This window comes from Pristiophorus japonicus, chromosome 16, assembly GCF_044704955.1.
Source record: "Pristiophorus japonicus isolate sPriJap1 chromosome 16, sPriJap1.hap1, whole genome shotgun sequence".
Lineage (NCBI taxonomy): Eukaryota > Metazoa > Chordata > Chondrichthyes > Pristiophoridae > Pristiophorus > Pristiophorus japonicus.
This window is the reverse complement of record NC_091992.1, coordinates 90,417,180-90,444,835: the sequence shown is the minus strand read 5'-3', so window position 1 is coordinate 90,444,835 and position 27,656 is coordinate 90,417,180. Positions and strand designations below refer to the sequence as shown.

Sequence of the window (27,656 nt, the reverse complement as noted above, 5' to 3'; positions counted from 1 at the left end):
TTCAAGAATTCTGCACCCTCTATACCCTTCACACTAAATTTGTCCCAATCAATATTTGGATAGTTGTCAAGTACATTTGAATTGAGGTTGAAACCAGTTATTTTAACCAGGTGTACATTATTGGTGAGGCTACAGTTAGAATAATGATGGCAGCTTTGCACATTCCACCTTGAAAAGGACATTGATACTTTGAAAAGAGTTTGGGGTGAGCAGGGTGGGGAGAGAACAACAAGGATGGTCCAGTGATTGGAAATTCAAAGCCATGGAAAGCGATTTCTCGAGATGGGTTTGTTTTCATTGGAGAAAGGAGAATTGAGATGGGACATGATCCAGGTCTTTAATTTGATGAGAGGCATGGTTGATGTAGATGAAAGCAAGCTATTTACCTTGGATTGTGATCGCAGAACTGTAAGACGCAAGTGCAAAATCAAAAGAGCTACATAAATATCTGGTTAATATGGGATTCAAAGTTATTTGTAGAAACATAAATCAAATGTTGTGCAGAACACAATCATTCATGTGCTTCTGGGACCCTAAAGATGCCATCTGTTGGATGGTGTAGGGCGTAAGCTCAGAATCTCTATTGTCGGCAGGTTTGAGCTGCATTTACTTTGCTCCCTCAGGAGACCAAACTAGCAACATAGAGCCCATGAAAGGGCATATCGTGTACAGGCTGCAGAAAGAATGGGCTTGGTGAGCCAACTGGCTGTCTTGTCTCAAGTTATCTTTTATTTTCTTAAAAGCAGGGGCACGATGTCAATCACCACAATATCAGAGCTGTGAAACCTCTTTTTGCTGTTCCCTTATATGTCCAAGCACATTTTAATGTGCTATTTTAATTTAAATTATTACAATGCTGGGGAGGTTTAAATCAAAAGGAACATTTGTGTTTCTATAGGATATTTCCAATGGGCCTTGCTCACAAGGGTTAAAGAGTGCCATTAAATGCTTTGGTTATTGTTTTAACAGTTTACCATTTGCTGAATTTTTGCCATGTAAACCGCTGATCCAATGCAGCGTTGCATGAGTACTGCTAAGCTGCAGCTTTCAAAGCTCTTGTACACTTCCCCTTAATGGGAAAGGGAGTATACAGCTCAGGTTCATAAACAGGCAGTTTTCCCAAAGATTTGCAGATCATTAAAATATAACAAGGGGAAACCATAGCTTCTGTTATTTACTTGGAAACATTAGACAAATTCCTGAGCATTTGCACTGTTTACACTCCTGATATAACCTGTAATTTATTTTCTTTGTGGGTTCTTTGCTTAAGAATTCATAGCCACACATTGCTATTAAGAACTAGTTGGTTTTTTAACAAAGGTTTAACAATTGCACTCCACATTACCAGTTCATCCATTAGGCTCACAACTGCATACTTCATTGTGGATGACCTAGAACCAACTGACTGGGGTTTTATTGAGTCTTGTGTGCCTTCAGCTGACTAGGCCCCAAGCTCTGAAACTCCCTCCCTAAACCTCTCCACCTCTCTACCTCTCTTTCCTCTTTTGACACTCCTTAAAACCTGCCTCTTCTGCCGTAATTTCTTCTTCTGTGGCTCGGTGTCAACTGTATTTGTTTCATCTTATAACACTCCTGTGAAGCGCCTTTGGACGTTTTACTATGCTAAAGGCACTATATAAATACAAGTTGTTGTTGTTGTACATAAGAACATAAGAAATAGAAACAGGAGTAGGCCATATGGCCCCTTTAGCCTGCTCCACCATTCAATAAGATCATGGCTGATCTGATCATGGACTCAGCTCCACTTCCCCGCCCGCTCCCCATAACCCCTTATCCCTTTATCGTTTAAGAAACTGTCTATTTCTGTCTTAATTTATTCAATGTCCCAGCTTCCACAGCTCTCTGAGGCAGCAAATTACACAGAGTTACAATCCTCTGAGAGAAGAAATTTCTCCTCGTCTCTGTTTTAAATGGGAGGCCCCTTATTCTAAGATCATGCCCCCTAGTTCTAGTCTCCCCCATCAGTGGAAACATCCTCTCTGCATCCACCTTGTTAAGCCCCCTCATAATCTTATACGTTTTAATAGAAACATAGAAACATAGAAACATAGAAAATAGGTGCAGGAGTAGGCCATTCGGCCCTTCTAGCCTGCACCGCCATTCAATGAGTTCATGGCTGAACATTCAACTTCAGTACCCCATTCCTGCTTTCTCGCCATACCCCTTGATCCCCCTAGCAGTAAGGACCTCATCTAACTCCTTTTTGAATATATTTAGTGAATTGGCCTCAATTGGCCTCAACAACTTTCTGTGGATCACCTCTCATTCTTCTGAATTCCAATGAGTAGAGGACCAACCTACTCAACCTTTCCTCATAAGTCAACCCCCTCATTTCCAGAATCAACCTAGTGAACCTTCTCTGAACTGCCTCCAAAGCAAGTATATCCTTTCGTAAATATGGAAACCAAAACTGCACGCAGTTTCCAGGTGTGGCCTCACCAATACGTTATATAGCTGTAGCAAGACTTCCTTGCTTTTATACTCCATCCCCTTTGCAATAAATGCCAAGATTCCATTGGCCTTCCTGATCATTTGCTGTACCTGCATACTATCCTTTTGTGTTTCATGCAGAAGTTTGCTGTACTGCAGCACTTTGCAATCTTTCTCCATTTAAATAATAACTTGCTCTTTGATTTTTTTCTGCCAAAGTGCATGACCTCACATTTTCCAACATTATACTCCATCTGCCAAATTTTTGCCCACTCACTTAGCCTGTCTATGTCCTTTTGCAGATTTTTTGTGTCCTCCTCACACATTGCTTTTCCTCCCATCTTTGTATCGTCAGCAAACTTGACTACATTACTCTCAGTCCCTTCTTCCAAGTCATTAATATAGATTGTAAATAGTTGGGGTCCCAGCACTGATCCCTGCGGCATCCCACTAGTTACTCGTTGCCAACCAGAGAATGAACCATTTACCCCGACTCTCTGTTTTCTGTTCATTGGCCAATCCTCTATCCATGCTAATATATTACCCCCAACCCTGTGAACTTTTATCTTGTGCAGTAACCTTTAATGTGGCTAAGCTATGCATAATGCAACAGCTCTACAAATCTGTGAGCATACTCACATGTGCATATATTACATAACCCAACTTCATGGTGGAACATGGGAGAAGACACCAGAAGCCATTTCCACTCCCCCACCCCCGCCCCCCCCCCCCATTCCTCTGGCCAAATGAATGAAAAGCTCTTTGGTAGGAGGCAGTACAGTTCTGGTGAGCACTAATGCTCTAAGTTATGGAATGGCTTAATTCTTGCTCTGCTCAGTTCTTGATCTGAGCCATTCCATATCAGGAGGGGCCAGTCAGAGGCTGCAGCAGGGGAAAGTCATGCCCTGTGATCTCTAGCACCTCCTGGTGGTAGGGCGGGCTGGGTACAGGGGAGCAGGCAACCTCCTGCCCTCTCGCCCGTGAAGGTGATTAGACCAGCCATATTGGAGAGAAGGAGTAATTAACAAAGAAGGAAAATATCTGAAAGAAACATATAAAAATTACTTTTTTGAAACCTCCACTTTATAAAGAATCTGAAGTAAATTCAGTGGAAATGTCCCTAAGAGATCCAAGCAGGAGTTCACTCTCTGCTGATACTGATGCCTGTTAATAGGGAAAGACCAGAAATGTGCAGTTGCTATAGGGTTTTCTTTGGCCTCAATAAATCGCATGGCATCAGGTTAAACATGGGCAAGGAAACCTCCTGCTGATTACCACCTACCGCCCTCCCTCAGCTGATTAATCAGTGTTCTTCCATGTTGATCACAACTTGGAAGAAGCACTGAGGGTATCAAGGGTGGGGAATATACCCTAGGTGGGGGACTTCAATGTCCATCACCAAGAGTGGCTCGGTAGAAACACAGAAACATAGAAAATAGGTGCAGGAGTAGGCCATTCGGCCCTTCGAGCCCGCATCACCATTCAATAAGATCATGGCTGATCATTCACCTCAGTACCCTTTTCCTGCTTTCTCTCCATACCCCTTGATCCCTTTAGCCGTAAGCGCCATATCTAACTCCCTCTTGAATATATCCAACGAACTGGCATCAACGACTCTCTATGGTAGAGAATTCCACAGGTTAACAACTGTCTGAGTGAGGAAGTTTCTCCTTAAATCAGTCCTAAATTACTTATTCCTTATTCTTAGACTGTGACCCCTGGTTCTGGACTTCCCCAACATCGGGAAGATTCTTCCTGCATTTAACCTGTCCAATCCCGTCAGAATTTTATATGTTTCGATGAGATCCCCTCTCATCCTTCTAAACTCCAGGCCCAGTTGATCCAGTCTCTCCTCATATGTCAGTCCTGCCATCCCGGGAATCAGTCTGGTGAACCTTCACTGCACTCCCTCAATAGCACGAATGTCCTTCCTCAGATTAGGAGACCAAAACTGAACACAATATTCCTGGTGAGGCCTCACCAAGGCCCTGTACAACTGTAGTAAGACCTCCCTGCTCCTATACTCAAATCCCCTAGCTATGAAGGCCAACATACCATTTGCCTTCTTCACTGCCAGCTGTACCTGCATGCCAACTTTCAATGACTGATGTACCATGACACCCAGGTCTCGTTGCACCTCCCCTTTTCCTAATCTGCCACCATTCAGATAATAATCTGCCTTCATGTTTTTTGCCACCAGAGTGGATAACCTCACATTTATTCACATTATACTGCATCTGCCATGCATTTGCCCACTCACCTAACCTGTCCAAGTCAACCTGCAGCCTCTTAGCATCCTCCTCACAGCTCACACCGCCACCCAGCTTGGTGTCATCTGCAAACTTGGAGATATTACACGCAATTCCAGCACCAATACTGACTAAGTTGGCTGAGTCCTGAAGGAAATAACTGCCAGACTGGGCCTGCAGCAGGTGCAAACCAACACAAGCTAAAAAACTACTTTACCTTGTCCTCACCAATCTGTCCATTGGTAGGAGTGATCACTGCACAGTCCTTGTGGAAACAAAGTCCCGTCTTCAAACTGAAGACACCCTCCATTTTGTTGTGCGGCACTACCACTGTACTAGATTGGATGGAGGCAAACTGGGCATTCAGAGGCGCTGTGGGCCATCAGCAACAAGGGAATTGTATTCCACCGCCGTCTGTAACCTCGTGGCCCAGCATATCACTCATTCTACCATTACCATTAAGCCCAACCCTGGTTACAGAGGAGTGCAGAAGAGCATGCCAGCACCAGGTGTATCTGAAAATGAGGTGTCAACCCGGTGAAGCTACAACACAGGACTACATGCATGCTAAACTGCAGAAATAGCATGCTCTCGACAGAGCTAAGTAATCCAACAACCAAAGGATGAGATCAAACATTTGCAGTCCTGCCACATCCAGTCATGAATGGTGGTGAATAATTAAACAACTAATGGGAGGCGGCAGCTCCATGGACATCGTCAACAATGGCGGAACCCAGCATGTGAATACAAAAGACAAGGCTGAAGCATTTGGAGCCACCTTCCGCAAGATACATCTCAGTCTCCTCCTGAGGTCCCCACCATCACAGAAGCCAGTCTTCAGCCAATTCAATTCACTCCATGTGATATCAAGAAAGGGCTGTGTGCACAGGATGCAGCAAAGACGATGGGCCCCGACAACATCCCCATTGTAGTGCTGACAACTGATGCTCCAGAACGAGCTGCACCTCTAGCCAAGCTGTTCCAGTGCAGCTACAACACTGGCATCTTCTCAACAAAGTGGAAAATTGCCCAGCTATGTCCTGTCCACAAAAAGCAGGACACATCCAATCTGACCAATGACCACTCCATCAGCCTACTCTCAATCATCAGCAAAGTGATGGAAGATGTCATCAACAGTGCTATCAAATGACACTTACTCACTAATAACCTGCGCATCCTGCTCACCAATACTCAGTTTGGATTCCGCCAGGACCACTCGGTTTCAGAACAAAGTGATTGCCTTAGTTCAAACATGTACAATAGAGCTGAAGGCCAGAGCTGAGGTGAGAGTGACCACCCTTGAATTCAAGGCAGCATTTGATCAAGTGTGGCACCAAGGAGCCCGAGCAAAATTGAAGGCATTGGGGATCAGGAGGAAAACTCTCCACTGGCTGGAGTCATAGCTAGCACAAAGGAAGATGGTTGTGGTTGTTGGACGTCAATCATCCCAGGCCCAGGCCATCGCTGCAGGAGTTCCTCAGGGCAGCGTCCTAGGCTCAACCATCTTCAGCTGCTTTAGCAATGACCTTCCCTCCATCATAAGATCAGGTGGGGATGTTCGCTGATGACTGCACAGTGTTCAGTTCCATTTGCAATTCCTCAGATAATGAAGCAGTCTGTGCCCACATGCAGCGAAACCTGGACAACATCCAGACTTAGGCTGATAACTGACAAGCAAAGTTCACGCCACACAACTGCCTGGCAATGACCATCTCCAACAAGAGAGTGTTGAACTACTTCCTCTTGACATTCAATGGCATTACCATCGCCGAATCCCCCAGCATCAACATCCAAGGGGGTCATCATTGTTCCGAAACTTAACTGGACCAGCCACATAAATACTGTGGCTGGGTATTCTGCGGCGAGTGACTCACCTCCTGATTCCTCAAAACCTTTCCAACATCTACAAGGCACAAGTCAGGAGTGTTATGGAGAACTCTCCATTTGGCTGGATGAGTGCCGCTCCAACAACACTCAAGAAGCTTGTCACTATCCAGGACAAAGCAGCCCGCTTGATTGGCACCCCATCCACGACCTTAAACATTCACTCCCTCCATCACCTGCGCACCGTGGCTGCAGTGTATACCATCTACAAGATGCATGACAGAAACTCACCAAGGCTTCTTCAAGAGCATCTCCCAAACCTGTGATCTCTACCACCTATAAGGACAAGGGCAGCAGGCGCAAGGGAACACTGCCACTTACAAATTTCCCTCCAAATCACAGAGCATCCTAAGTTGGAAATATATCGCTGTTCCTTCCTTGTCGTGAGGTCAAAATCCTGGAACTCCCTCCCTAACAGCACTGTGGGAGTGCCTTCACCACATGGACTGCAGTGGTTCAAGAAGGCGGCTCACCACCACCTTCTCAAGGGCTATTAAGAATGGACAATAAATGCTGACCTTGCCAGCGGCGCCCACATCCCAGGAATGAATAAATAAAATTTAAAAATGAGCAACAGTACCTTGGGGTGACTCTGTCTCACATGTTCCTTTCCTTTATGTGAGGAAGTGCCTATCCTCCAATCTGTACTTCTCAACGATGCTGTGGCAGGGAACGGTCTCACACCGCATTCACGAGCCCTTGGCACAATCTGGCATGCTGTCACACCATGGTACATCGTGTTACACTTGAATGTACCGCATTGGCATCATTCAACGAAGCACTCGCAACAACTTCATCCTGTGGCAAAGTGTTAAATGGAAATATAGTCCTTGTGTTAATAACTGTGAAATGTTGACTTGGCACCCAGTGTGAAGAATGTAAGGCATCTGCACTCAGAATTTAAGGTTGATTGCTGATTTATTATTCACCATTGCTTTGGCTTATTATTGGAAAGAGATAGAGAGTTAGATTAGGAGGTTGTTAAACATTGGTGAACATTGTGTTTCACTGCCTGGTTCCTTTACTGATTGAGATGTCAACCATCGTTAGAAACTGAACAGACCACCCTCAGCAAAGGAAAATGTGTTTGCCAACTGAGAATGCATGCTTTCAACAGAAAGACGTTCCTGGTGTATGTAACCCAGAGATTTTTGGGGTTGTATTGCTGGAAGGATTAAAAGTTCAGATCATTGTCGGTCTTGTTTAGGAAAAGAATACAGCCGTTAAGCCAAACACAATCCGAAGAACATGACATAGGCTGACTGGATTCTATATAAAAACAACCCCAAGGTTGCAGTATCCCTTTTTTGGTGGCAGATTCATAGGCTTAAAACTATCAAAATAAAAATTAAATCTGACCTATCTCTTCAGCACTGTATGTCTCAACATATTAGAAGAGTAATCTCCTTTCTTCCTTACTCTGACTCACTGCCAGGCCGCCTCTGTTCAATCTCAACACAGCCACATGAAGGCCTATCGGCCATTCTGGGTGTTCCTGATCGATACGCTGGATCAAAGGAAGGAGTTGGAAAATGTTGTTCATTGTCTGCCTGGTTAGCTCCAGCTGCAAATCCCTGCAAACAGATGTAGAAACATCTGTCTGCAGGGATTTGGATCGACTGGGCCTGTATTCACTGGAGTTTAGAAGGATGAGAGGGGATCTCATAGAAACACATAAAATTCTGACGGGACTGGACAGGTTAGATGCAGGAAGAATGTTCCCGATGTTGGGGAAGTCCAGAACCAGGGGACATAGTCTTAGGATAAGGAGTAAGCCATTTAGGACTGAGATGAGGAGGAACTTCTTCACTCAGAGAGTTGTTAACCTGTGGAATTCCCTACCGCAGAGAGTCGTCGATGCCAGTTCATTGGATATATTCAAGAGGGAGTTAGATATGGCCCTTACGGCTAAAGGGATCAAGGGGTATGGAGAGAAAGCAGGGACGGGGTACTGAAGGAATGATCAGCCATGATCTTATTGAATGATGGTGCAGGCTCGAAGGGCCGAATGGCCTACTCCTGCACCTATTTTCTATGTTTCTATGTTTCTCACCCCATTGTCTTCATACAAGTTCAGCCTGAGGTAGCAAGTGCTGACTCAATCACACCACTCCAGCAAAAAGGGTATGTTGACTTTTTTTTTAAATTATGGAATATCAATAAACATTTTATTTACTTTTCCTATAAAATGGTTGCCCTAGTGCATTCTTCTCGCAAATAGTGTGGCTCTAAGTTAACTCCCTGGGCCCAAAATTCATGGACATACTGCCCCCATTGTCCTGTACAGCCCGAAAATGCGATTTTGGTGAAAAAACACCTCCATACCGCCGACCTACCGCTCGGCGGAATATTCATCATTAACATACCGCCAAGCGGTATGCACATCGTCCGCCGTGCAGAACCACCTGCATACTGCCCAAAAAGTCCAATTTTCATTGCATACTGCCGACGTACCACCGGAGCTGCACACCGTCCTGGAAAAGGTGGTTTTACGCGATGCTAAGTGGACGGGAATGGGCGGAGTGCTCGGAGCCGCCATTTTGGAAATCGGGAAATGTCAGCGAAAGCAGCACCTCTGTATTTCTGAGGTGAACAGTGACTTTACAGTATGATTTACAGTGGGAAAGATATTTTTATATAAAAATGTCAAAAATATACAACAATTTTAAAACTTTGTAAAACTTATATCTATAAAACTACTGTAACAACTTTAACAACTTTAATAATAACAACTTTAACAACAACTTTAACAACTTTAATAAACTTTTCTCAAATTTTATTCAATGAACAAGTACAACAAAAGACCCTTTACTGTCCTTGACCAAGACCACGATCTCAACCTCGACCACGTGCTACAACACCCTTGGGCCTATTCCTCCCTTTCTTACTCCCGCCCTTCCCTTTCTCACTGCCTCTGAGCCCGGACCTCCCTGTGGTGGTACCAAGCCGGCATGTAAATGTGCACCTGGAGTGCTGTTGCTGTCGTTGAGGGTCAGACATTGCAGGCGCAATAAATGGGGCCTCAGGAGAAGCTCGTGATCCAGAAGGCACAGCTTTAGGGCTGGAAGCTGCTGGCAGATCCCCACCCTCAGGTGCTGTTGACCTGACTACTATAGCACGGAGGGATTCCGCACCATGTCCCAATCCTGTCAATTGCCACGTAGCATCGATGGAGTCGGTGGTTCACTCCATTGCAGTGATCAGACGCGACATATCCTCCGACTGCCGTTCTGATAGTGCCGCGATGTTTCCGGCTATCATAGCCATGGCCTTGAGCAGCTCTCGACTTATGTCGACGCTGGCCTGTGATAGACACACCATGTCCTGGTACGCGCCTATCTGCCTTGCAGCAACAGACCTTTTCTGCACCAACCTCCGTCGCTGTGGCAAAGGCGCTGCAACACTGGGGGTACCTTGCTGCACACCGCTTGGTCCCACAGAATGAGAGGAGCCATGGGAGAATTCCCTGAATACAGACTCGGTGGTGGAGGATGTGCCTGCTGGCCCACATGGAGCTGGTGTATCCTCCTCCATCTCCACTCCCATCCTCACCTCCACCTCCACTGGCTCCAGGATCAGCGGCTCTTACTCTTACTCTTACTCTTACTCTTATTCTTACTCTTCCTCATCTCTGCCAGGGATGAAGTCGGGAGAGGGCTGGATGACGCCAGAAGTGGAGGCAGTGGGTCTGTCGCCTGGTCTCTCTGTGTCGGTGTGGTCTGAATCGTCCGAGTCTGGAAGTACAAAACAACATTTAAAAAAGCTTGGCACCGGGGAGGGGTCAGGGTTACATGAGTACATAGTACAGTGACTTATCGCAGTCTTACTTAAATGTCCACCACTGCTGCAGTACTACATTACATATCGCAGACAAAATACATATATGCATTGCATTACATGCCCCCAACATTGCAGTACATCACATGAGCCCAACATTACAGTGCAATAAACTTACATTATATTACATCAGGCCAACATTACAGTTACAGTTACATTACATGACATGAGAGGACCACAACACAGATTGGATTTTATTCAACTTACCATCCTGTGTGAGTGGGTCAACTCCAATGCCGGTGGTGGCACAGTTGCTATTCCCAACCAGGGGTCAGGGCACGGATCTCGGTTTCAGTCAGAGGCTCTTGGGTTGTGGGTCCTCCCACCGCCCCCCCCACCCCCCCCCCCCCCCCCCCACCATCATACGCTGCTGATCGGCCACTATTGTAGATGTCTTCATCTGCAGAAAGTAAAGTAAATGCAAGAAAAATCTTCAATCCATTTAACATCGCAGACACACAGGGTCACACACACACACACACAGACGTTAAAAAGCACTGTGTTGATCCTCTTGTCATTGCCTGAAAGCACGAATACATTGCCGTAGCCTTAAAATAAATGACATCATCCATGTGACACTGAACCTACATTTACATGGTACATGGCACATGAGGGGTACATAAATAAAATCATTACTTACTCTTGCTACTCTCACCAGGTCGTTCCATCTCTGACAACACCTTTCCCCAGAGTGTACCATTGTACTTGTGGAGGATACAGCCTCCCCGATCTCATCCCATATTCTGTTGTACTCCTTTGGGGGGGCACTTTCTACGATCACCCTTCGTTAGCTTGGAGTATCTCTCTGTGATATTCTTGAGAAGGGCAGGTGACTCCATCTCGTCGAAGGTGGGCACCCTCAACCTCCCATCCTTTTCGATGTTCCTGCGAGTCGACTTTTTTTTTTAACATTTCCATTATATTTATATTGTTATGATTTTTGCTTTGTAAAATATGTCTTATTCTTCAAACTGTAGAATTATTAGTTGTTCTGAATATTTTTAAACTCTGCAATGTGTTTTTAAAGTAACTGCCCGTTGACTAGCTTGCTGCTCTTTCTCACTCTCTCGCCCTCCTCTTCAACTCACTGCACATGCGTGGGTGACCCCTGACCCCCGAAATCGTGAGTAAAACGCTTCTGTGAAAAAACACAGAAAAGAAAAATCGCGCATACGCAGTTCAGTGTTAAAAGAACATAAGAACATCAGCGGTAGGAGCAGGAGTAGGCCCCTCGAGCCTGCTCCGCCATTTAATACAATCATGGCTGATCCGATCATGGACTCAGGTCCACTTTCCTGCCCGTTCCCCATAACCCCTTATTCCCTTATCGATTAAGAAACTGTCTATCTCTGTCTTAAATTTATTCGATGAACCAGCTTCCATAGCTCTCTGAGGCAGTGAATTCCACAGATTTACAACCCTCTGAGAGAATAAATTCCTCCTCATCTCAGTTTTAAATGGGCAGCCCCTTATTCTAAGATCATGCCCCCTAAGTCCTAGTCTCCCCTATTAGTGGAAACATCCTGTCTGCATCCACCTTGTCAAGCCCCCTCATAATCTTATACGTTTCGATAAGATCACCTCTCATTCTTCTGAATTCCAAAGAGTAGAGGTCCAACCTACTCAACCTTTCCTCATAAGTTAACCCCCTCATCTCCGGAATCAACCTAGTGAACCTTCTCTGAACTGCCTCCAAAGCAAGTATATCCTTTCTTAAGTATGAAAACCAGAACTGCACCAATATCCTGAATAACTGTAGCAAGGCTTCCTTGCTTTTATACTCCATCCCCTTTGCAATAAAGGCCAAGATTCCATTGGCTTTCCTGATCACTTGCTGTCCCTGCATACTTATCTTTTGTGTTTCATGCAGAAGTACCCCCAGATCCCGCTGTACTGCAGCACTTTGCAATTTTTCTCCATTTAAATAATAACTTGCTCTTTGATTTTTTTTCTGCCAAAGTGCATAACCTCACACTTTCCAACATTATACTCCATCTGCCAAATTTTTGCCCACTCACTTAGCCTGTCTATGTGCTTTTGCAGATTTTTTGTGTCCTCCTCACACATTGCTTTTCCTCCCATCTTTGTATCGTCAGCAAACTTGGCTACGTTACACTCGGTCCCTTCAACTATTGTAAATAGTTGGGGTCCCAGCACTGATCCCTGTGGCACCTCACTAGTTACTGATTGCCAACCCAAGAATGAACCATTTATCCCACGTCTTTGTTTTCTGTTAGTTAGCCAATCCTCTATCCATGCTAATATATTACCCCCAACCCTGTGGACTTTTATCTTGTGCAGTAACCTTTTATGTGGCATCTTGTCAAATGCCTTCTGGAAATCCAAATACACCACATCCACTGGTTCCCCTTTATCCATTCTGTTCGTTACATCCTCAAAGAATTCCAGCAAATTTGTCAAACATGACTTCCCTTTCATAAATCCATGCTGACGTTGCCTGACTGAATTATGTTTTTCCAAATGTCCTACTACTGCTTCTTTAATAATGGACTTCAACATTTTCCCAACCACAGATGTTAGGCTAACTGGTCTATAGTTTCCTGCTTTTTGTCTACTTCCTTTTTAAGGTCGCACCATCCATCAAACAGAAAATCGATCTGGATCGACTACTAAGTTACATACCGCCCGCTGCAAACCGCTGGCATACCGCCGACATAATGGCGAAAAAAAAAATCGACCAATTTTGTCCTCTTCGGTCTTGGCGGTATGCCGGCGGTTTGAAACGATGCACCGCCCACATACCGCCAAGAAATGGGCGGATCTTATGCATTGACCAATTTTGGGCCCCATGTGTAGGAGGTTTAAAGTACATGGAATTTTAAGAGAAGCACAACCTTAACTGCTGATAGGGTCCTGCACTCTCGTTTAAACAAAGCTCTAGCTCTAGTTTCCGTAGGAGGGGACATTGTTGGTGGGAGGGAAAAGTAGTTAAACACAACTCGCACCATCTGTCTAACTTCCAAGCTGCATTGTGCCAAGATGAATATTTGACCTATCGTGTTGGTCTTAACAGCGCCTTGAATACTCTTAAGCTAACATAGGATTCCAAGACATTCTACAATAAGACTTCTGTCTCTTGCTGCCTTTGTCTGTTCTAATTGGTTTTATAAACACTGTTCAGTTATATAGGGTGATAATGCGCCAAGCAGGAAGTTGGCACTGAGGCAGGCATGGGCTGTATACAGATGTGATTAACCTGCCAACTTTCACCATCTGTACAGAAAATGTTTAAATGCCTCTGCAAGCAACTCAGCACCCTCCAATATCAGTTCAAAAGTCAGCTGGTAACCGTTAATCCATTTAAACTGTGAAGATCGATGACTGAGAGGATTGGAGGTGCGGGGTTGGTGGGGGGTGAGGGGGGGGCACGGGAGCAGTGTTTGATAGAGGTGTTCAAAATGATAAAGGGATTGTAGACAAGGAAAATATAAATAGACTATTTCCACTATTAAGAAAATCAAAGGCACAAGGCCATTATCTGAGAAAAGGGGGAAGATTAAAGGATTTTTCATGATGGATGAAAGCTGACAATTGACCCACATGTGGAACTGTACGCTCTGTGTAAATGTCTCAGTACTAATCCTGGAACAATATGCTGTAAACTGGATAATCACCTATCTGAGCAACATACAATTGAGGCTAGGATGGTCTGTGGTGGTGATAGGTGAGCTAGTATTCATTTGCTTTGTGTCTCAGCCAGGTACAGCAGCTTTATAATTACCACAAAACTCCAACGGTATACACATGATAGACACGTATACAACTTTTTGTGTACTGTACCTTTGTTCCTTCTCAACCAACTTCACATACAATGTATTATTCTGAAGTGCAGTAACTGTAACAGACACAAATGTTGGAGCCATTTTGCATCCAGCAAGATCCCACAGACAACAATGAGTTAATTATTAGTTTATCTGTTTTTCTTTGCGGGAGATTGAGGAAGGGCTAGTGTTCAGGACATCTAGAGAACTCCTTGCTGTTTTTTTTCAAAAGTACCATGGTGTAATGTATGCACTTGTGAGTATGTTCACAGGTTTGTAGAGCGTTGCCCCATTTCCATTATTTGAAGAGGCTGCTCCTCGACTTTTGGCTGCACTTCAGTCCCACGCTCCTGATCTTTGAGCACCCGTAGCGGAGGAGAGTGGGCAGGTCAGAGGGCTTCCTGGTAGGACTGCTCCTGGGCCTGGCCAGTGTGGTCATTAACAGATCCAGGCAGAGGGCGGTCGAGGGGGTTATTCAGCCCGGCTGACTGCCACTCTTCCACAGCTACGTTCGCACCAGGGTGTCCCTGGAGAGGTGGGCACCGGTGGGACTGGAGTGCAACATCACCCCCGGCAACCAAATTTTAATTTGATTTAAGTTTCCGTTAAAATTTTATTTGGAAATTTGTGGGATCTATTGCCCTTGCCAAAAGGGGGCACTTGATTTAATATTCCACTTACAATAATTGTGGAGCTGTTGCATTGTGAGTGGCTTAGCAAGTCACGTGATGTTCACAGGACTCAATAAAACCCCAGTCAGTTGGGTCTAGCTCATCCACAATGAGGTATGCAGTTGTGAGCCTCGTGGATGAACTGGTAATGTGTGGTGTGATTGTTAAACCTTTGTTAATAAACCAACTAGTTCTTATTAGCAATGTGTTACTATGAATTCTGAAGCAAGAGCCCATGAAGAAAATACATTACACACGGAATCTTTAACATCCACCTGAATGAGTAGATAGATTCTAGCTTTAATATCTCATCGAAATGACACGGAATTGTCAATTTCAAGAAAAACTCAAACTCCTGGTTGGAGGCTTGAACCAACAGCCTACTGACTCACAGTTAACAGTACTCCAGATGGAGCCTGGTGGATACATAGGCCTGGAGCTTCCTCTGCATGCTATCTGTTTTTGGGTGGATCCAGGGTGGCCCATGGAAGAAAATGGAATGGGGAGACCTGCCACCCAATCCCAGCCCCAGGACACTGCTAGGATCATTTTATTCCATTTCTAGTCCCGCTGGGAATGGACCACAAAGTGTGCCCCCACTGCATGCAAAGGATGGCAGGGTGGCATGTTTTGCTGGTGAGCCCCACGTCCTGTCCCTCTCACCCGAGACTTGCCTGGGGTAAAGAGTGCATGTATAGAATGGGGATTGTAGGTTGTTTAATGGCAGGGCCAAGAGAAATGAGTGGGAAAGGCAAATTGGAAGATTTTTTCAATGTACTTGACTTTTTGTAGAATTCCTGTTTTCTGCTACTTTCTGCACCTGCGCCTCTCGAAGACTTCCTGCGGTGCTCCTGGCCTCCACTCACTTTCTGCTCTGCAGTTACAAGATTGTTGGTCTCAATTAAAAAGTTAGCTTACCTCATTAAGCTGCTGCAAGCAGGGAAACAGCACAGGATTTCCCTTAGCCCCAGTGGTGGACTCGCAATAGAGAGCTCACGTGGTGCTGGGAATCCATTCTCAATACCGATTGACCCGATCCAGGCGACTGGGACAGGGTCAACGCAGGATCCCCACCCCAACCCACTTCCAATGGGAATCCTGTGATGAGGCAATGATACCACATTATGTTAAAAAGCCAGTATATATTTTTAAATTAATAAGACGGAGATATTTTGTACATTTTGACCCTAGCACAAGAAGAGGGAGATCCAACAGTGTATCTGCTGACTGCTATATATTAAAAAGAACTTGCACCTTGTGTTTGAACAGTGATGGTGAGTTATCATTGCACCTTAGAACTTACTTGGCCAATCTCTGTTGCTGCAGCTTTCAGTAGAAAAATATTTCAGTCCTATGTCCCCAAACTGTTAAGAATTCCAGCATATTACAGGAAAAGTGATGTATTTCAGCAAAATAAGGGAGACTTTTAATTGACAAAAAAATGCAGGCAACAGAGGCATGACACAAACATGAGAACGCGCACATACAAATATGGGAAAACACCACGGAAAATAGCTGGTTCTGCAGGAACAGCATGATCACACACACTAATTTCCAGTAGCAGGCAGTTTCTGTGGTAAACATGAATTTCCTTTGGTTGGCACTTCTAGTATGTTATGAACATAGTGTCCTGCATGTGTTTATATTGTTGCTGCATAAGGCAATCATCTCTGCACAGTTTTGGTTCATTAAGTCTTGTATACATTGTGAATTTCACTGCAGATAAAAATCAACAATAACAAAGTATATTTTCCTCTATTCACTAATGATAGCGAAAAAGTCAGAATGAGTATAAAGTGTGGAGCTAATACACCATAATGTAGGTAAACTTGATCTGGATGGCAATCGCACTTTATACAGATCTACTCCAGGTCTCTATCACTGCTGCTTTCCTGTTCATCAGCTAGTTCCATTCACACATCACCCCTGTGCTCGCTGACCTACATTGACTCCCAGTCCGGCAATGCCTTAATTTTAAAATTCTCATAATTTCAATCCTTCCATGGCCTCGCCCCTCCCTTTCTCTGTAACCTCCTCCAGCCCTACAGCCCTCCAAGATATCTGCGCTCCTCCAATTCTGGCCTCTTGTGCAGCCCTGGTTTTAATTGCTCCACCATTGGCGGCTGTGCCTCCAACTGCCATGGCCCAAAGCTCTGGAATTCCCTCCTTAAACCTCTCCGCCTCTCTAGCTCTCTCTCCTCCTTTAAGATGCCCCTTAAAAACTAACTCTTTGACCGAGTGAAGCTTCACAAGAGTGTTATTAATCTACAACTACAACAGTAAGGAGATCTGGAGTAGATCTGTATAAAGTGCAATTGCCATCCAGATCAAGGTTATCTACATTATGGTGTATTGTCTCCACACTTTCGACTCGTTCTGACTTTTTCGCTAACATTAGTGAGTAGAGGAAAATATATTTTGTTTATTGTTGATATTTATCTGCAGTGAAATTCACAATCTATACAAGATAACATTCCTGTGAAGCACCTTAGGATGTTTTACTACATTAAGGTAGTTGTCAATAATTAAGGAGTGTATTTGTAGATGCTATCTCTAGCCAACAACATGTGTAAGCATGGGGTCAGCTTCCACCTGTGTGGCGATGACACCCAATTCTACCTTTCCATCATCAGCACTGACTGCAGCGCTGTTGTTCTGTCCGATGCTGCCCAATGTCTTGGATGAGCCTGTCATGTATGTACATGCTGTTTGTAGCCACCAGATGTAGTTTGTAGTCATTGCTGGAGGCCACTGAGCAAGACGCACATGGTGCTGTTCTGGTATAAAAGGCCAGCCATTTTGAGAGTCAGACACTTTGGGCCAAAATAAAGCAGAAGTAAGGTTGTACCTTGCTTAGTTAAACAGTACTCAGTTTGAACCTTTATTACATACATAACAGAGGCATAAGACCTAATGCTCAACATCGGATAAAATGAAGCCATCCTGCTAAGCTTTGCTGGCTCATCACGACTCTACAATAACAACAACAACAACAAAAACTTGCATTTATTTAGCGCCATTAACGTAGGAGAACATTCCAAGATGCTTCAGAGGAGCATAATCAGAAAAAAATTGACATCAAGCCAAATAAGGAGATGTTAGGCTAAAGAGATTGGGTTTAAGAAGCATCTTAAACGAGAAGAGAGAGAGAGGTTGAGAGGATTAGGGAGAGAATTCCAGCACTTGGTTCCTAGACAGCTGAAGGTAAAGCTGCCAATGGAGGAGACGAAGGGAGTGAGGGGGCACAAGAGGACAGAGTTGGAGGAACGCAGAGTTCTTGGAGGGTAGTAGGGCTGGAGGAGGATACAGATAGGGAGGGGTCATGCCATGGAGAGATTTGAAAAGAAGGATGAGAATTTTAAAACCGAGGCGTTAGTGGGCCGTGAACGATGTAGATCAGCGAGCACAGGGCTGATGGTTGAATGGGACTTGGTACGAGTTCAGAAACGGGAAGCAGAGTTTTGGATGAACTAGGATTTATGGAGGGCAGAGGTTGGGATGCCAATCAGAAGGGCATTGGAATAGTTGAGTCTGGGAGTAAGAAAGGCACAGTCAGGATTTCAGCAGCAGATGAGATGAAGGGAGTGGAAACGGGCAATGTTATGGAGGTGAAAATAGGTTGTCTTTGTGGCAGAGAGGCACAACTTGGGGTTAAATAGGATGTTCGAGGCTGCAAACAGTGGGCTTCAACCTCAGACAGTGGCAGGGGAGAGGTTGAAATTGATGGCTAAGGTCAGCAGTCACCACCCTCTGCAAATCTCTCCCAGTACTAATCCACAGGCAAAAACTTATCTCTTTGATCATAGTCTCCGAGACAACCCCCTTCCCACATTCATTCATTTCCTGCTCAGCATCCACATCTTTCCCTCGTCTGAAGTACATGAAGAGCATTTTATAAATGCACATTGTTATTGATCATTCTATCAAGCTATTAAGCAACTAGAATTCAAAGTACTAAGTTGGAGTGTGTAAAAATCCTACGATAATGCACAGAACAAGGTCAACATTTAGATGACTTACACGAAGAACTTTGTGTCCAAATAATGCCCTTCAGGGAAGGGAACCTGCCACCCTACTGGGCTGACCAGCACGTGGGTCCATGCCCACAATATACGGTTAACCCTAAATGCCCTCTAAAATTGCCCCCACCACCTTCTCAGGGCAACTGGGGACAGGCAATAAATGCAAACCTGCCAGCACCGCTCACATCCCAAGAACAAACAAAAATTAAAATGGTATCTTGTTCTTTGGATTATTAACCCATTGTGTTATATAAGAAGGAAGCACCAAGTATTTTACATGTACAGTGCCGTTGGCCTTCTACCAGTTGTACCACATCATCTTCGGCTGCACGATTAGGCTGGGCACACGTTTCCATGTAGGCTGACTCCCTTGCCAACCTGCTGCCTGTTTTTCATGCAGATCAGGCATGTCACCACTAAGAGCTTACTGGTATCTACTGACATCCAGTCCGATGGCACTGAGGAGTCAGCTTTGAGTGCCACAGTCATTAATGTGTCACTTTAGTCAGATGCTAAAAAAAAAATATCTGGAGAAAAAGCTATCAAAATAACTGGAACATTTCTTTCACTTTCTTGCGGCTGTTTTTAGAATCCTTACTACTCCTGACGATCATTTATGCTGTCCTGGTAAAATCTAGCAGCAAGAAGATAAACAAAATTGGTTCTTTATTACACGTGCCCATCTGTTTTATTAAAAGTGTGGTGTTTTCATTAAGTGGTCACAAGACAAGTGAAAGCTTCAGCATTCTCAGAAACATACAGTATATCTAGTTACAGTGATGTACTGCTGTTTAAATGGTCTATTCCCATGTAACAGGAACTTTCTACCCTCTGGTAAGTGTTCAAAATCAGCCAACTGGAGGTAGAAAAAACACAAACATGTTCGGTTTCTAAATGACGGCAGCATTCTGTCATCCTTTTTAAATTTTTTCCCTTGTGAAGGTGTTGACTCTTGCTGGGATAAGGCAGTAGCTCTCCCAAGTGGCCGCTCTTCATGTGAGCCTTGAGCTATTTAATAATGGAGGGCATCCCCGTCAAAATGGTAAGCAAATGACCCCTTTACAAAAACAGAAAATGCTGGAAGCACTCAGCAGGTCAGGCAGCATCTGTGGAGAGAGAAACAGAGTTAACGTTTCAGGTCTGTGACCCTTCGCTGGAACTGGAAAAGTTAGAGATGTAACAGGTTTTAACCAGGTGCAGAGGCAAGTTAAGGGGGGAGGGGAGGAAAGAACAAAAGGGACGGTCTGTGATAGAGTGGAAGGTAGGAGTGGTTAAATGTTGCAAATGGGGACGGCAGAATCATAAACAGCTGCTGTCTGAAAAAATAGGGGCAGAGGTTAGAAACATAGAAAATAGGTGCAGGAGTAGGCCATTCGGCCCTTCGAGCCTGCACCGCCATTCAATAAGATCATGGCTGATCATTCCCTCAGTACCCCTTTCCTGCTTTCTCTCTATACCCGTGATCCCCTTAACCGTAAGGGCCTAAGCAAAAGAGGAGGTGCTGTTCCTCGAGCTCGCGTTGAGCTTTGTTGGAACAGTGTAGGAGAGCAAGGACAGAGAGATCAGAGTGGGAGTGGAGCGGAGAATTAAAGTGACAGACGACTGGAAGTTCCGGGTCACCCTTGCGGACTGAACGGAGCTGTTCCGCAAAGCAGTCACCCAATCTGCGTTTGGTCCCAATGTAGAGGAGACCGCATCGTGAGCAGCGAATACAGTATACTAAATTAGTCTGTTGTCCCCATTAAGAGATGACTGTACAAGGAATGAGTCAGTACCTGGATAAATTAGTTTGCCCTTTAACTGTGGGTGCAGTCTGTATCTAAATAATGTTAAAGCAACAGTGTGATGTTTATGATGCCCTTTTTCTCAAAGAAGCATTTGATTCATATGAACATAGACCAGTTAGCTCCTCGAGCCTGTTCCGTCATTCAATAAGATCATGGTTGATCTGTAACCTAACTGCATATACCTACCTTTGCCCCATATCCCTTAATAGCTTTGGATAACAAAAATTTATCAATCTCAGATTTAAAATTAACAATTGACGTTGCATCAATTGCCGTTTGGGTAAGAGAGTTCCAAACTGCTACCACCCTTCGCGTGTAGAAGTGTTTCCTAACTTCACTCCGGAAAGGTCTGGTTCTAATTCTTAGGTTATGTCCCCTTGTCCTAGACTCCCCAACCAGCACAAATAGTTTTTCTCGATCTACTCTATCAGTTCCCCTTAATACCTTGAAAACTTCGATCAGATCACCCCTTAGCCTTCTAATTTTCAGGGAATACAACCCTCATTTGTGTAATCTCTCCTCGTAATTAATAGTTCAAGTATCATTCTGGTAAACCTACACTGCGCTCCCTCCAGGGCCAATATATCCTTCCTAAGGAGTGGTGCCCAGAATCATAGAATGATTACAGCACAGAAAGAGGCCATTCAGCCCATCGAGCCCATGCCGGCTCTCTGCAAGAGCACGTCAGCTAGTCCCACACCCCCGCCCTTTCCCCAAGCCCTGATTTTTTTTTTCCCTTCAGGTACATATCCAATTCCCTTTTGAAAGCCACGATTGAGTCTGATTGAGGTTGAATGTTCCTGTTACACTGCTCACTGTACTCCAGGTGTGGTCTAACTGGGCCTTTATGTATCTGAAAAAGAACATGGAACTCTGGCTGATTTTATTGCCTCTCTAGCCCAGGAGCACAGAGGCTGATTATAGAACCCTAAAAAGAGTCTGGTAAAAATTCAGATTGAACCTCAAACTTAAATAAAAATAGAAAATGCTGGAAATACTCAGCAGGTCAGGCAGCATCTGTGGAGCGAGAAACAGAGTTAATGTTTCGGGTCGATGACCCTTCGTCAGACAAGTCATGAACCTCAGACTTCATGACTTGTGTGTCTCCAATTGATGCATTTACTCACTAAGCCATCAAGGTGCCATTTTGTTGTTCTACTTTTAAGCAGTCTGATGCAGCTCACTTCTCAGCAACATCTCCAAGTGGCTGCATAACTACTTTAAAAGAGTTGGTAAGTGCATGCCTGCTTCATCACCAGGCGTGTGAAGGAAGACACAAGAGGCAATGTTCATCATGACCTATTATTCATGAACGACCCATACAATGCACAAGAAATTGAAGTTTGAAACAGTGACCACCAAATGATCATGATCTGGAACACAGTTATACCAAAGTCCAGGAGCCAGGTTTATACCTTTAAAAGTGGTAAATTCAAAGAAATAAAGGAAGAATTGAGGCAAATGGATTGGGAGAAGATATTTGTCAACATTTCAATGGAAAATAAATGGAACAGCTTGAAAGGAATGATGCTGGAGAAGGCAAATCACCAGGCTCAAACTAACCATATGTCTTCCTACATGGATTAACAAACAAATTATAAATGGAATAAAAAGTTAAAATGGCCTCTACAATCCTACAGGGAGAAAGAAGAAGGGCTGAGTGAGATGAATATAGGTAGACCGGTTAAAAGGATAATTCAGGAGGGCTAAGGGAGGTCTATGAAAAAACAGAGCTGCAGAGGCAAAGTATAACAGTAACAATTCTTTCAGTATTACATAGGAAGCAATATAGGAACAGGAGCAGGACATTCAACCTCTTGAGCCTGTTCTGCCATTTAATTAGATCATGGTTGATCAATATCTTAACTCCATCAACCTGCCTTGGTTCCATAACCCTTAATACCCTTGCCAAACAAAAAATTATCAATCTCAGTTTTGACATTTTCAATTGACTCCCCCAACCACAACAGCTTTTGGGGGAGAGCGTTCCAGATTTCCACGACCCTCTGTGTGAAAAACTGCTTTCTGACATCACCTCTGAACTGCCTAGCTCCAATTTTAAGGTTACGGCCCTTTGTTCTGGACTCCTCGCCAGAGGAAATAGTCACTCTCTGTCGACTCAATCATATCTTTAATCACCTCAAACATCTCAATTAGATCACCCCTGTAACCTTCTATATTCAAGGGAATTCAAGCCTAGTCTATGCATCCTGCCATCATTGAACCCTTTTAATCCCAGTGTCATTCTGGTCAATCTGCGTTGCACTCACTCCAAGGCCAATATATCCTTCCTGAGATGCAGTGAGATGAGATCCCACTGGGGTCTAATCAAAACTCTGTACAGCTGTAACATAACTTCCAGCCCTTTGTAATCCAGCCCCCTTGAAATAAAGGCCGACATTCCAGTAACCTTTTTAATTATTTTTTGTACCTGTCCATTAACTTTTAGTGATTTCTGTATTTGGATCCCTAAATCTCTCTGCTCATCCACAGTTCCTAGCTTCTCGCCATTTAGAAAATACTTTGATCTATCTTTCTTTGGTTCAAAGTAGGAGATGTCACACTTTCTCACATTGAACTCCATTTGCACAGTTTTGCCCACTCACTTAATCTATCAACGTCACTTTGCATCCTGCTGTTCCCATCGACACTATGTATTGTGTCACCGAACTTCATTACAATAGCAAGAGGGATTTCAGAGAACAGCTGAGAACATTAAAAGATGAAAATGGGCTTGAAACTGATGATTGGCACCAAGACAGAAAATATTCCAAATGGTTACTTCCTCAAAGTATTCACAAGGGAATACATGAGCAACATGAACCCTAACCCCCTAAAAGGAGCACCTTGGAAAATGAAAGAATTCAATATAAATGAAATCGAAGTCTTGGTAAACTGACAGGCCTAAAACAAATTATTTTGGGGATTAGATGGTATTTATCGCAGAGTGTGGAGAAAGACTAGCAGGGAAATTTACAAGCTGCAGCCACTCATTGGGCTCAAAATTGGCCCACCCCCTTTTTCGGCGCACTCACCGGAGATGTGCTGCTATTCTGCGTTAAAAAGTGCTCCGAATAAATCTCTCCCCACTGTGGTCATTGTCTGGCCTCTCCTGGGTCTTCGCACAGCATGGCCAGTCAGGTCGGGGGCAGAGCCAGAGTCCCGCACTGAAAGCAGTGCCGGGACGTCTGCACATGCACGTTGGAGGTGTGCGCACATGCGCAGTAGCTCCTCACCCCCAGTCTCTCAGTGTGTTGCTGCAGCGTGGGACCCGATCATCATCATCATCACCATACCGGCTAGTGGTGCGTCCCGCCCCTATCCCAGGCCAAGTGACCTACCGCACAGGTCAACCCACTGCCTTCCCAGGCTAAAGATGAAGGTAGGGTAGGACTTACCTACTTCTATTATTTATTTGGATATTTTGAAAAAATTATGTAAATATGTTTTGTCTCTTGTGAATAGTGGTGACCATTTGTCAAGCCTATTTATCTGGTGCTATTGTGAAAGAAGAACATAAGTGACGGAGGAACACTGAGAGACTATCTTATTTATTGAAGTAGACTTTATTTAGATAATATGGGCTCAATTTTGGCCCAGTATAATCATTGCAAACAAATAGTTGTTTAAATTAGTTGTGAGATTAGGGCAATTTAATTAAACTATCTTTTACTTATTTTATTTTTGTAGTTGAAGCTTCCACTAATGCTTCTGTTGTATAATAAATTAACTTTGCGAAGTTCATCATATGATTTCCTGTATAGCTGTTTGATCCTATTCACATTCTTTAGTCAAGTCATTAAGTTCTGCTGGCCTCTGATGTACCTACCTGCGTTGATTTCTTAACTCTCCGCAAGGGTTTTCTGAAGTGGCCACATAAGCTGGCCTAAGCAGATTTGGAGTAACTATTAGCTGGTCAAAGTGGCCTAAATGGCCAAAACTGGCTGGTAACGCCCCTTTTGAAATAAACTGAACTAAACTAAAAAAATCGTAACTAACTCACTTACACTAGCGCAAATTGAATGTGCAAAATGGGGATTTTTAAGACACTCCAGAAAAATCAAGTTGCTCCAAAAAAAAACGGAGCAACTCTTGGCCAATTTTGAGCCCATTATGAGGGAGTCAATGGACACTGGGGAGGTACCAATACATTGGAAACATTTTCACCCATCAAATGGCATAAGTGCAATGTAAAAGTTTGTGATACGCCACTGACAAACATGCAGTATAATGAATTGCCTTGTCAATTTGTGCTCAACCATGGCTAGCATTGTGATAAGGCCCATAAAGATTGGTTTGAACTACTACAATATATCTGGCAATATTAGCTGCATTCAAACCCAAGTTGCATAAAAACGAAAGGAGAAATGCCATTGTTAAACAACGTAGAGCACAAACAATAATTATGGATTAAGGTTAGAAAGACCTCACCTCAAGATAGCAAGTTGAGTTAGTGGTCAGAAGCTGAAAATGGTGAGAAAAAGTTTGCCTAAGCTAAAGAGATATATCAAATGGCGGAAGAAATTAAAATTCAACTCCTCCCTCAAGACAACAGGCAAGTGTCAAAGATTAGTCGATGGTACTGAAGGAGACAGTTATACAGGTTCCCCCTGATATGTCCTTACTATACAGTACAAATGCACACAAGGCCCATACTTGAAAGAAGGTCACTCTGTGACCAGTAACCTTTATTCCAGCACTGAAGTGATGAAGGTGGGTGGAGCTTCCCCTTTTATACCTGAAAGTCCAGGTTAGGAATGTCTCCCACAAGTTCACCACCTAGTGGTCAGTGTTCTCACGGTGTACAACTTAGGTCAGTTTATACATGGATTACAATGACAGTTGAATACATGACACCCCCCACCTGGGATGTACTTTTGGCCTTGAATGATTGAAGGTAAGCGTCCAGTTTTTTAAACATGTTAGGGCAAGTGATCACAACCGTGCCAGCATCAAGATGGTGACAGGTCCTTCCATCATCCTTCCCTCTGACATATTTCATGAAGCTGTAGAAGATAATTCAGGCTTTACTCAAGTTGCATTAATTGTGTGAGTCAGGTAATCGCTGCATTGGTAATGGTGCCAGAACAGCTTCTTTATTTTCCAGATATAATGGGCTCAATTTTCCCTGGTCATTTGCGCCGTTTTTTTGGCGCGTGCCGTTTTTTCTGGCGTATTTATTTTTTTCCAAGTTTCCCCCTGCGATTTGTGCCGGCGTAACTGACTTAGTTACGATTTTTCTAGGCCAGTTTTTTTTTGCGTTCCCTCATATCTGCAGCGGCTTTTTCAATTGTTAGCAGTTTGGCCAACATTTTTTTCTCCTAGTTCGGCGTATCTGGCCACTCCCAAAAAAACCTAAAGAAAACCAGCGCTCATTCACAAATCTGCGTTGAAAGACACCATTGTTTTTAAATCGAAGATTTTGGAGGGAGTCAAGAACACTGTCAAAATCAGCAATAAAGTTCAATTTTTTTTTAACCTGTCAACGTAGAAGTGTAAATTTGTTGGATTTCAGAATTTCTCTCATTTTTTTACTCACTCACACACCACCAGCGAACGTCTTGAAGCAGGGTTGGAGGGTCGTAGGTTTGGCCGGCAGAATCGGCCTCGCACCCAGACACAGCGGTTCAGGGTTCAGCTACAAAACAAGCCGTGGGGGAGGAGAGAAAGAGAGTGTGGTGCCAATCGGAAGGCTTGGAGCCCGGGGAAGGGGAGGGAGAGAGAGAAGTCACATGTCTCAAGGACGGGGGGGGGGGGGGGTGGGGGGGGGGTGAGAGGAGAAGTCACAAGACATTTGGGTGTGGTCCATCCATACAGACCTGTGAACCTGTGCTGCCTGCTTTCCTGCCGTTTTGAGCTTCTTTCAAAGGTTAAATTTAAGTATGGGGGCAATACTGACAATGCCATACATTATGCGAGCCTTCTGCATCATGGTGCTATGTAGGAGACAATTGATTCGACGTCATCACTTCAAGAACATCGGCGCCCGTAGGGTTTTGGGCAGGAGGCCTTACCCACTTTGGGTATATCGAGACAGGCGTTCGTACAATTCCGGAGGCTATTTGCTGTACTCCCCTGAGATTGTCGGTCAGTTCACTGTTGTGTGCTGCATAGCTTAGCCATCAGCAGCACCAGGTAGTGGAAGACCCACCTGCGGTGAGAGTGGCTGATGATAATGATGTGGAAGATGCAGATAACCAGCAGGAGGAGGATGACGAGGATTAGGCAAGTGCCTAAGGCCGGAACATGACAGCGGAGGAGGGCGGGCCATCATGCTCTTTTAATGATTGCTCGAGCCTTGCGCCAGCAGCTCATCTGTGAGCGCTTTACTGATGCCTGAGGGCTCAGCAACAATTATTCCACATGGACATGTTTACTGTTTGGAGCTGTTCCATAATGTTGTGTTGTGTTAATGGAACATGATTCAGTTTTAATGTAAAATATATTTTATTAAAAAATTTACAATAACTTAACTTTAATAAAATTATTCTTGTATGAAACTTTACTTTAAGATCACTCTTTAAGATCACTTAAAAACTTTAAGATCACTTATAAACTTGTAAATGTACATAACTTACAAAAAACTTTTAATTTGAGAACAGTTACAACAGTAACAATAATAATAACAACAGCAGCAGCAAAGAAAGGCTGCACCCATGTCTCCTCCCCTTTATTCTAAGACCACCTGCTGTGCTTGGTCTTGTACTCTCCACCACCCCTGCCTGCAGGTGTTGGCACAGTGTTTCTGGGCTTGATACCAAGCTTATTCTTTCTAACATCTCAGGTACTGCGTACCTCTTGAGTGCGGCGGCGGGGGGGGGGGGGGGGGGCGGGGTGGGAAGTCAGCATCAAGCGGCAAGTTGGAAGGCCCGGCTTTGGGCTCTTCAGAGACTGATGTGGGGATTGGAGTGGGAGTGACAGTTGATTCTGTCAATGGGCGCGGGGTCTGGGCATGTTCCCTTATTGCAGCAGC

General features: G+C 44.3%; 1 long non-coding RNA gene across 1 annotated transcript in view; it reads right to left on the bottom strand.

Annotated features, from left to right (window-relative positions):
• LOC139227100 (uncharacterized) overlaps nt 1-26,358 on the bottom strand; it is a 40,138-nt gene extending 13,780 nt beyond the window's left edge. Inside the window, exons 1-2 of the long non-coding RNA XR_011587381.1 lie at nt 26,223-26,358; nt 19,174-20,002 (exon numbers count right to left, since the gene is read on the bottom strand). This is a non-coding gene — a long non-coding RNA (uncharacterized lncRNA). The remainder of the gene's footprint in view (nt 1-19,173; nt 20,003-26,222) is intronic.
• Nucleotides 26,359-27,656: the final 1,298 nt, after the last annotated feature.